General features: G+C 44.0%; 1 protein-coding gene across 1 annotated transcript in view; it reads right to left on the bottom strand.

Moving 5' to 3' along the window:
- The window catches only part of VPS11 (VPS11 core subunit of CORVET and HOPS complexes), a 93,563-nt gene that overhangs the window by 40,482 nt on the left and 41,032 nt on the right, over positions 1-12,049 (bottom strand). The gene's annotated exons all lie outside the window — the stretch shown is intronic.

Here is a 12,049-nt window from a genome sequence, read left to right as displayed (position 1 = left end):
CTAAGGCCCAGTACAGTATTAACAGACATTTGTGTTTGTGTATATATATATTTTTTTTGTACCAAAGCTGACTGGTATGCCGGCAGTCCATATAAGTGAATGGATCAGCTATACAAACTCACCCTCCCAACTGAATTTTAAAAAAAAGTTACGCAAGGACTGATTCAAACACATAGTAATACAGGATATGAACTGTACTAGGTTAAAGCACCTGCCCTGTCATATTTTAGACACAGAGGCACAGTTTCTGACATACACCAGTGAAAGGCTGCCATGACAACTTTATTGAGCAGCAAATTGAGAATTCCGTTTTTCTTTAATAGAAAGTAAAAATGGAGATACTGGTGAGTGCTTATTATCTTAGGAAAATTGTGGGAGCTTTTAAGAAAATATATGAAATGAAGGAACACTGTCATCGTTTAAATGTTTCAAAGAACATAACAGAATATGTAAAATGGTAATCAAGGACGCAAATATTCAAAACGACAGATTGCAAAAGATAGGACAAACTCAAAAAAATTCTTCAAATATATGAATAGTAAAAAGGTCAAGTCTGAGTATGTAGGCCCTTTACAATATAATCTAGAGTGGGTGACTGCGGACAGAGAAGGCAAATTTATTAAATACTTTTTTCAGCTCAATGTATACAAAGCAGCATGGGGGAGCTCCATAATGGGGATGTATAGACACAGCCCCAAATGATCCACAATGGCTCAAAAGTGATATGGTCCAAAAATATTTAGACAGAATAAAGGTGGATAAAGCACCTGGACCAGATGGCATCCAACCACGGATCCTAGCAGAATTGAGCTCTGTCATTTCAAAGCCATTGTTTCTAATTTTTAGGGACTCGTTAATGACTGGAATGGTACCACTGGATTGGCGTAGGACCAATGTGGTGCCCATATTTAAAAAGGGATCAAATTCTTTACCATGTGACTATAGACCTGTTCGTTTAACTTCTATAGTTGGGAAGATATTGGGGAGTTTAATAAAAAGACCACATAGATGAGTTCTTGCTGAAAAAAAAAAATGTAGGCAACAGACAGCATGGGTTCGTGAAAGACAGAAGTTGTCAAACAAAGCCGATTTCTTTTTATGAGGAGTTAAGTAAAACCTTGAACAGAGGGGTGGCTGTGGACGTAGTATACTTGGATTTTGCAAAAGCATTTGACACAGTTAACCACACACGGCTAATGTGTAAGGTAAAGTCTACAGGCTTGGAAATATCAGTGTAAATGGATAGAAAACTGGCTAAAAGTTAGAATTCAGAGAGTAGTAGTTAATGATTCTTACTCTGAATGGTCTAAGGTTATCAGTGGTGTACCCTAAGGTTCAGTGTTGGGACCCTTACTTTTTAATAACTTTATAAACGAGGATCTGGGATTAAAAGTACCAGTTCAGTCTTTGCAGATGACACCAAGCTATGCAGTGGAATAACGTCTTTATAGGATGTCTCAAAACTTACAAGCCGACCCCACTGCACTGTTTAATTGGGCAACTGTGGCAAATTAGGTTTAATGTTGATAAATGCACTTGGGGGCTAAGAATATGCATGCATCATACATACTAGGGGGAATTAATGGTGGAAAGGGATCTGGGGGTTTTGGTAGATCATAAGCTTAATAATAGCATGCAATGCCAAGCTGCGGTTTCCAAAGCGAGGAAAGTCCTTTCTTGTGTTAACAGGTATGGACTCCAGAGAGAAAGAGAGATATCATTTTGCCCCTGTACAAATCAATAGTAGGACCTCATATGGAATATGCAGTTGTTTTGGGCACCAGTTCCCAAAAAGGATATCAGGGAACTGGACAAGGGTAACCAAACTGATAAGAGGCATGGAGGAGCTGAGCTATGAGGAAAGATTAGAGGAACTGAATATATTCTCTTGAGAAGAGGAGATTAAAGTGACTATAAAGGCCTTTTTTTTTTTAAATAACAAACATGTCATACTTACCTCCACTGTGCAGCTCGTTTGGCACAGAGTGGCCCTGAACCTGTTTTTCTGGGGCCCCCGGCAGCTCTCGCGGCTCCTACCCACATCTGATAACCCCCTCCCGAGTCCAGCATTTGCATCTATAGACACAGAATGTCAGACTCGCCCCCGCCCCCCGTGTCATTGGATTTGATTGACAGCAGTGGGAGCCAATGGCTGCGTTGCTATCAATCTATCCAATCAAGAGCCGGGAGCCCGTGGAGAGAAAAATAACACGTCCCTGCCGACTGAATGAAGGGGTTCAGGTAAGTAAAATGGGGGGCTAGGGGACCGGTGACTGCCAGGTGTCTTTTCACCTTAATGCATAGGATGCATTAAGGTGAAAAAACACGAACCTTTACAACCCCTTTAACCACTTACAGACCGGAAGATTTTCCCCCTTAATGAACAGGCCATTTTTTACGATACGGCACTGCGTCGCTTTAACTGACAATTGCATGGTCGTGCGACGCTGTACCCAAACAAAATTGACGTCCTTTTTTCCCCACAAATAGAGCTTTCTTTTGGTGGTATTTAATCACCTCTGTGTTTTTTATTTATTGCACCATAAACAAAGAAAGCGCGTCAATTTTGAAAAAAAAAAACAATATTTCCTTTTTGCTATAATAAATATCCCCCCCAAAAAAATAAAAAATAAAAATATTAAAAATCAGTTTAGGCCAATATGTATTCTACATATTTTTGGTATAAAAAAACCACCACCACAATAAGCGTATATTGATTGGTTTTGCGCAAAAGTTATAGCGTCTACAAAATAGGATATAGATTTATGGCATTTTTATTATTAATTATTTATCTATTTTTTTTACTAGTAACATCGGTGATCGGTGATTTTTAGCGGGCAGCGGACAGATTGGACACTTGACACTTTTTTGTGACCATTGACATTTATACAGCGATCAGAGCTAAAAATAGCCACTGATTACTGTATAAATGTCACTGGCAAGGAAGGGGTTAACACTAGGGGGCGATCAAGAGGTTAAGTGTGTTCCCTGGCAGTGTTTCTAACTGTATGGGGGCTGGGCTGACTGGAGGAGAAAGATCGCTGTTCCTAATCATTAGGAACAACAGATCTCTAACTCCCTTGTCAGAACAGGGATCTGTCTGTTTACACAGACAGATCCCCATTCTAGCTTTCGTTCCCGCGATCGCTGATGGCCGGCGGCCACGCGCATCTAGTACCCCGCCGTACATCAGGCACGCATGCCACCTGGAGCCGACATATACCTACGGCGATTTGCGGGAACGTGCCGACCTGTCGCCGTATAACGACAGCGGCTGGTCGGCAAGTGGTTAAGGGGGGATATGATCAACATGTATAAATACATAAGTGGTCCATATAGTGAACTTGGTGTTGTTATTCACTTTAACCACTTAACCACTTGCCGACCGCCGCATGCCGATGTCCTAACTTTGCCGGCGGATAGTGTTGTTATGGCAGCACCTAGCTGCCATAACCCCGGTAACCCCGTTTTCGTGCCTCGGTCGGCTACAAGATAAAAGTGGTCTCTGCGGCAGATTCGCTGCGAGATCACTTTTATCGGTGGCGGGAGAGGGCCCCCCTCCCGACGCGATCCGGTGTCCTCCGCCGCTTACCGGAGCCGTCGGTAGCGGCGGAGGGGATCGCGTCTGTCCTCTAGCTGTGCCTGGAGACCAGTGAGGGGAAGATGGCGCCCACTCATCTCCATGACACTGCAGGGCGGAAGCGAAGTCAAAACGTCACTTCCGCCCATACGTCTTAAAGGCATATTTTTTTCAATGTCATTTTTTTAAATGACTTTTTTTTTTATTGAATTTTAGTGTAAATATGAGATTTGAGGTCTTTTTGACCCCAGAGCTCGTATTTAAGAGGACCCGTCATGCTTTTTTCTATTACAAGGGATGTTTCCTTGTAATAGGAATAAAAGTGACACAATTTTTTTTTTTAAACAGTATAAAAAAAATAATAAAATCATATAAAATAAATAAGAAAAATTAAAAAAAAAAAATTTTTAAACGCCCCGTCCTAGCGCCCGCATATGAAAACAGTGGTGAAACCACACATGTGAGGCATCGCCGCGGTCGGTAGAGCGAGAGCAATAATTCTAGCCCTAGAACTCCTCTGTAATGCAAAACATGCAACCTGTAGAATTTTTTAAACGTCGCCTATGGAGATTTTTGAGGGTAAAAGTTTGACGCCATTCCACGAGTGGGCGCAATTTTGAAGCGTGACATGTTGGGTATCAATTTACTCGGCGTAACATTATCTTTCACAATATAAAAAAAAAATTGGGCTATCTTTACTGTTGTCTTATTTTTTTATTCAAAATGTGAGCTTTTTCCAAAAAAGCTCGCTTGAAAGACCGCTGCTCAAATACGGTGTGAAAAAAAGTATTGCAATGACCGCCATTTTATGCTCTAGGGTGTTAGAAAAAAACAATATATAATGTTTGGGGGTTCTAAGTAATTTTCTAGCAAAAAAAAAAACTGTTTTAAACATGTAAACACCTAAATTCCAAAACGAGGCTGGTCCTTAGGTGGTTAAGGACCGAGCCTCTTTTCGAGATTTGTTGTTTACAAGTTAAAAACAGTTTTTTTTGCAAGAAAATTACTTAGAACCCCCAAACATTATAATTTTTTTTTTCCTAACACCCTAGAGAATAAAATGTTGGTCGTTGCAATACATTCCGTCACACCGTATTTGCGCAGCGGTCTTACAAGCGCACTTTTTTGGGGAAAAATACACTTTTTTGAAATAAAAAATAAGACAATAGTAAAGTTAGCCCAATTTTTTTTTTTTAATGTGAAAGAATGTTACACCGAGTAAATTGATACCCAACATGTCACACTTCAAAAGTGGAATCGCGACAAACTTTTACCCTTAAAAATCTCCATAGGCGACGTTTAAAAAATTCTACAGGTTGCATGTTTTTTTTCTTTTTTTAATTATTTTTATTGTATTTTCAATACAAACAATACACATACAACTCAAGTGCTAGGATACATCCGTATAATAGTTCAAGCCAGCATATTACATTTCTGCGGTGTGTGGTGTTTATCATATCATTAATCATCAAGGTGGTGCGTTTCTCCTCATTCCCAACTCAAGACCTCATAAGTCAAAATCCCTCCCCCAGACCTGTTCTAGGATCACAAGACTCCAAGCTCATAGCATCACAGAACATTGCTTCGTCTCAACTAAGCAGTTTCTGGTTCAGCTAACCAAGTATGCCAGACCTTATATTTCATCGGACATCTTATGTTCTTATATAAGAGGAGGTTATTATTAGCCAGACGTTTCCATTGCATCAAAGAGGGAGGGGTGGGTTTCTTCCATTGTATGGCGATATTCTTCAGGGTGTAGAAGAGTAACAACCCCACTAGTGTGCGTTTCGCTATAGTTGGTACAAGCATTTCAATTAGTCCCAAAAGACAAACCTCCATTACTTGTGGCAGTGTGGCTGGTGCGACTGTTTATCATGTCAAGCACCTCCCCCCAATATTGCTGGATTTTTGGGCAGTGCCAGAAAATGTGTGAAAAATCTACTGGTGAGATTCCACATTTCCAACACTCTGCGGGACAATCAGGGTTCATTATATGGAGCCTGTGTGGAGTGAAATACGCTCTGTGTACAATTTTGAATTGCACTAACCTATCACGTATAGAGACTAAAGAGCTAAAAGGGAAATCCCAAACGTCGTCCCAATCATCGTTGTCTAGAGTGGGTATGTCATGCTGCCAGCGAGCCCAGAGTTTATCAAGAGATGGTAAAGACACTGAGAACAAGTGTGCATATAGCTGTGAAGTAGGTTTCTCTGCACAGTTAGTTCTGAGTGTTTTCTCCAGCCCCAACTGAACCATGGTGCATGAAGAGCGTGGAAATTGCGCAGTGAAAGCATGTGACAGTTGGAAGTAACTAAATTGGTAGTGATGTGGTATATTATATAAAGAGGAAAGATGTGACTGGGATAATAACGACATTCGTGACACTATTTGTGATAGAGTTTTTACGCCGTATTTGGTCCATGCATAAGGATCTGGGAGTTTATAGATGTGGGGTAAATTTGGATTCAGCCATATCGGGGCATTTGGGGAATTCTCAGTTGGTTTATATTTTTCTATAACTAAGCCTGCCCGCCAAGCTCTCAAGGTGGTGTGCATAGAGGGTGTCAGGGGGTATGGGGCACGAGGGCCTCTGAATATCAGGAACTGGAGGGCCTCTAACGAACCCACTACCATGGCCTCAAGGACTGTGGATGAATTTGTTTTATCAGGGTGTAGCCACCAGGCCACCGTTACCAGCTGGGTAGCTAGAAAATATCTGTAACAATCGGGAAATGCCATACCACCCTGTGTTGTCGGCCTCATCAAGGTCGTCAACCGATATCTGTGCGGCGAAGGACCCCACAAAAAAGATGAGAATAATTGGTTACGTTTTTTAAAAAAGGACCTGGGTATCCACTGTGGAGAGTGACGAAAAAAGATAAATGTATTTGGGAATGATTTTCATTTTAATAAGATTCACTCGTCCCCAAACGGATAGAGGTAATTTACTCCATGAGTTGAGTTTCATCTTAGTGTCTACAAGAATTGGGGCTAGGTTTAGCAAAATTAAGTCTGAGGCTTGGGTGGATATATGAACCCCCAAGTACTTAAATGTGTCTACCCATTGTAGGGGACAGTCCGGAGGGGATGTAGTCTTAGCAGCTTGATCTATCGGAAATAACAGGGATTTGGACCAGTTTACCCTAAGTCCAGTAACCTCTGTAAAGGCGTCTAGCACAGTCAATGCACCCTGCAGGGATGGGCCAGCATCATTGAGGAACAGCAGCATGCCATCATGCCATCCCCTCCAACAAACCAATACGGAGACCCTTGATATGAGGAGAGGTGCGCAATGCCTCCGCCACCGGTTCAATAGCTAACGCGAATAGGGCCGGGGAGAGAGGGCAGCCCTGCCGAGTTCCTCTAAAAAGTCTAAAGGGGGTTCACAATCCCCCCCCCCCCCCCCCCCCAGTCTCACCGATGAGGTGGGGAATTTATATAACACCTGAAGCCACTGGATAAACACTAAAGGGAATCCCATCCTGCGTAATGTTTCCCACAGAAAGGGCCACCCCACGGTGTCGAAAGCCTTTTCTATGTCAAGTGAGGCTATTGCCCTCAACCCCGTGTTGTGGTGTTGGGCATGTATGTTAGTGAACAACCTTCTAAGGTTTACATCTGTGGACCTACGGGGCATAAAGCCAGTTTGATCTGGATCTATTAAGGAGGGCAGGAGGGTATATAGTCGAAGGGCCAGCAATTTAGTCAATATTTTAAAATCATTATTCAGTAACGCAATTGGTCTGTAAGAGGCACAGGATGTTGGGTCTTTAGGGGATTTATATATTAAGGTCAGGTACGCGTGGTACATGGAGTCTGGTAGTTTGCCATCAGTTAAACAGATAGTGTAAAGTTGGGCCAACAGAGGTGCTAATAGATCTCCATGTGCCTTATAAAAATCAATTGGAAGGCCATCATGCCCAGGCGCCTTCCCAGAAGGAAAGGAGTGAATGGCGTTCATGACCTCTAAGGCCGTGAATGGTTGGACCAGTGTCTCCCGTTCTTGGTCTGAAAGCCAGCCGAGTGCCAGTGGATCTAACAGATCCTGCAACTTCTCAGGCTGGCAATCAGAGGTTAAGGTGGATGTATATAGGGTTTTATAGAAGGTGCTGAAAGTTTGCAAGATTTCCGAAGGGGCGGTTACCCTCCCACCATCAGGGGTCTGCAATGCGGAGACAAGTGTAAGCGGTTGGTCGTTTTGTGTCAACAAGGCCAAAAGACGACCATTTTTAATCGCCCTGTTCAAAAGTCCTCTGTTTACCTCTAAGGGCAGTAAGTCGTGTGACCTCAGATAAGTGCAAGTGTAGTTCTCTTTGGGCTGCCATCAACAATTCAAAGTGAACAGGGGTGGGATCTGAGCTGTATACAAAGGCATTATTTGTCACCGATTGTTGCAGTGATTGAGTCTCCTTTGACTGCTGTTTCTTAATGTGTGCAACAGACGAAACGTACTGCCCCCTAGTGTAGGCCTTGAATGCATCCCAAATAATTCCAGGAGAGGAGGACTTGGCGTTCCGTTCCCAGAACTCAGCTAGTAGGGGGGGTATTGTATCAGTCAGCTCCGGATGCGAGACCCAGTGTGCCCCCGGTCTCCAAAGTGCAGCACTCCTAGACGCAGGAGAGCGGAGTACCACTGCCAATGGGCTATGGTCTGACAACCCGCTTGGCAGATAAGAAGCCTCCAGCACATCTGCCATCAGCGTAAGATTAGAGAAAGCCAAATCTATGCGCGATGCAGTTTTGTGAGATATTGAGAAGCATGAATAGAGCCTGGTGGTAGGGTGTTTCCACCTCCAGATCTCCTCTAGACCCATTGCCTGAGCCCAGGCAGACAGATCTCTAGTGTTTGGGTGGGTTAGGTCTATCCAAGTCCGGGGACATGGTGGCGTTGAAGTCGCCCATTATTAGTATTTTGCCCGGGCCGCAAGATGCAACCTTTTCCATAACAGTATATAGTATATCGGTGAAAGGCGGAGCTATGTATATGCTAACCACAATATATCTTTGAGACCATAGTGTAAATACTACAATAACTAAATTTGCCCTGTTGGTCTGTACACACTTCCACAATCACACATAGAAAGTTCTTGTGTATTAGGATTGACACTCCTCTTGCATACGTGGAGTATGTGGCACGAATAGCCCTCTGTATCCACGTTTTTTTTAATGTCAGGATTTTGCTGCCCATGAGGTGGGTCTCCTGAAGGAGAATGAGTTGGGGGGGGAGTGAGATTTTAAATATTGGAACAGTAGAGCCCATTTAAATTTGGAGCCGAGACCCCTTACATTCCATGAGAAGACTGTGAAGGAATCAGCTAGGGGGTCAGCCATTTGAGGTAAGTGAGGATGACCAAGTAGGATGGGTGAGGGGACGCACCAAGAAACAACCTATGAGCAGCATAATCTCTGTTACATCACACCAGGTACCATCAGCACTTAAACAGTTTACATACCATAGAACAAAAAGGAAACAAAAAAAAGGAACAAAAAACTTAAAGACATTGACTAAACAACCCAAGCACAATGTGCCTTCTTTACTATGTCCCATCCTCCTCCAAAAAAACAAAGGAGAGAGCCATGAAATAGTTTTACTCCTAAACCAGAACTTAGAACTGCAGTTGCAACTTTAGATTAGTGCACTACACTCCAGTCGCCAGGCGGCTGGCCGATGTCCGTCTCCTTCCAATGGAACGGCTCTGGAACTAAAGAAAACCACCAAGAGCCTGCCAACAGGGGAGGTGAGTGGGGGAGGTATCCCAAAAACAGGGGAAAAACGAGGGGGGGGGGGTGACTCAGTCCTATATGACTTCTTCTGATATGTAGGTGGGATGTGTCCTCAGCAAAGTGGTGAGCAGTCCAGTTCCTAATATAGTGCTTAAGCATACCACATGAAAAGAAAGAGGGGGTCTGGAACATTGAAAAGAGGGGGGGTCAGTGTATATCAGCCTTAAGTCCCGAATCAATGTCACTTATGCAAGTAGATTGACATCAGGATCTGAAGACCACCAAAACAGGGGGGGCATGAAAATAAAAGGTGTAAGTTTAAACCTTAATGGATTAGATCATACCCAGGTAGCAGTATTTGCCATGTTATAGATTCATCCACGCCCATCCAACCAGGAGATTGCTGTCTCCTGTTCACCATCAATCACGCGGAGCTAGCTTGGGTAGAGTAGGCTGAATTTTAGGCCTTTTTCTCTGAGGCGACGTCTTGCTTCAGGTAAGGAGCGGCGTCTCTGCTGTACCTCTGGAGAATAGTCAGGAAAGAGCATGATTCTGGCATTAAAGCGCAAGTCCTGCTTTTCCCTGACTGCCGCAAGCAACTTGTCCCGGTCTCTGCAATTCAATAATCTTAGCAGGAAGGGCCTCGGTGGGGATCCAGGAATTGGAGGAGTTGGAGGGACTCTGTGTGCCCTCTCCACTACATAGGTAGGAGGCAGGAATATCTAGCAGCGAGAGGAGAAAGGTTTCTGCAAACTCCGCAGGCCTGGAGCCCTCCGCACGCTCGGGAAGGCCCAGTACACAGATGTTGTTTCTCCTAAGTCTATTTTCGGTGTCTATGGACTTTCTTGTAGGGCCTTTACTTGTAATTGCAGTGCACGGAGGTCTTGGGAGTCAGATCTAGAATCATCCTCCAGCTGGGAGATGCGGCCTTCAGCCTCCACGAACCGGGACCTAAATTTGTCCATGTCATGCCTTATAAGGCTGACATCCGTGAGCAGGTGGTCAATCTTGACCATAACAGAGTCGTTGCCCGCTTTAATAGCCGCTAAAAGTTCCACATGGGAAGTCGCCTGAGCGGCGGTCAGCACTGGGGAAGTTTGAGTGCCAGCGGACATTGTAGCTGCAGGGAGCCTCGTGGGCAAGATGGTGGCTGAAGACCGGGTAATAGTCGTCGAAGAGGATCGGGGCTTACCCGGAGACGGCGGAGAAGCCCGCTTGGTGCTGTGAGTCCTCTTAGACTCCAGGGAGCCGGATGAGGTGGTACAGTGGAGTTTTTCAGCCCAGGATTATCTTCCAGGATAAGTGTAGGAGCGGAGCTCAGCCTCGGCACGTCTTCTCCTTCTCACATTCAGCCACGCCCCCTACAGGATGCATGTTTTGAGTTACAGAGCAGGCCTAGGGCTAGAATTATTGCTCTAGCTCTAACGATCGTGGCGATACCTCACATGTGATTTGAACACTGTTTTCATATGTGAGCGCTACTCACATATGCGTTCGCTTCCACATGCGAGCTTAGCAGGACGGGGCACGTTTAAAATTTTTTTTTTTTCTTATTTAAATTTACCTTTTATTTTTACACTGTTCTTTTAAAAAATAAAAAAAAACTGTCATTTTTATTCCTATTACGAGGAATGTAAACATCCCTTGTAATGGAAATAAAACCATGACAGGACCTATTAAATATGAGATCTGAGGTCAAAAAGACCTCAAATCTCATATTTACACTAAAATGCAATAAAAAAATAAAATAAAATATTTGTCATTTAAAAAAATGGCCCTTTAAGAGCTATGGGCGGAAGTGACATTTTGACGCCACTTCTGCCCAGCAATGGTATGAAGACGGTGGGGGCCATCTTCCCCTCACTCGTCTCCATACCCAGCATGTGAAAGGATTCGATCACCTCCGATAAGCGGCGGAGGGCACCGGAGTGCGGCGGAGGGGCCCCTCTCCCGCCGCCGATAAAAGTGATCTTGCGGCGAATCCGCTGCAGAGACCACGCTTATCGGAAAGCGGACCGCCGGACGAAGAAGAGGACACCGGGGTTATGGCAGCTACCCTGTTTCCCCGAAAATAAGACCTAGCGTGACTGTCGGTGATGGCTGCAATATAAGCCCTACCCCCCAAATAAGCTGTAGTTAAAGTCCTTGTAGGTCTTACTTTCAGGGTAGGGCTTATTTTCGGGGAAACAGGGTAGGGCTTATTTGGGGGGTAGGGTTTATATTGCAGCCATCACCGACAGTCACGCTAGGTCTTATTTTCGGGGAAACAGGGTAGCTGTTGCCATAACAACGATATTCCTCTTCAAACTTAGGAAGTGGTAAAGGTCATCACAGAGGACAAGGTGGCACTCCTTACGTCTAGAGGGAAAAAGCTTTCATCTCCAAATATAGAAAGGTTTCTTCAAAGTAAGAGCTGTGAAAAAGTGGAGTAGACTCCCTCCAGAGGCGATTCTGGCCAGCTCAATAGATTGCTTTAAAAAGGCCTGGATTTTTTCCTTAATGTGCATAATATAACTGAGTACTGACATTTATGGGTAAAGTTGATCCAGGGGAAATCCGTTTGCCTCTTGGGTGAACAGGAAGGAATTTTTTTTTTCCCCCTGCTGTAGCAAATTGGATCATGCTTTGCTGGGGTTTTTCGCCATACTCTGGATCAACTGTGGGTGAAGGATTGTGTATATGGGATTGTATGATTTTTAATTATTTTTTTTATTGGTTGAACTAGATGGACTTGTGTCTTTTTC

This window comes from Aquarana catesbeiana, linkage group LG10 (genome assembly GCF_042186555.1).
Source record: "Aquarana catesbeiana isolate 2022-GZ linkage group LG10, ASM4218655v1, whole genome shotgun sequence".
Taxonomy (NCBI): Eukaryota; Metazoa; Chordata; class Amphibia; order Anura; family Ranidae; genus Aquarana; species Aquarana catesbeiana.
The sequence above is the reverse complement of the archived record's forward strand: the minus strand, read 5'-3'. Positions and strand labels throughout refer to the sequence as shown.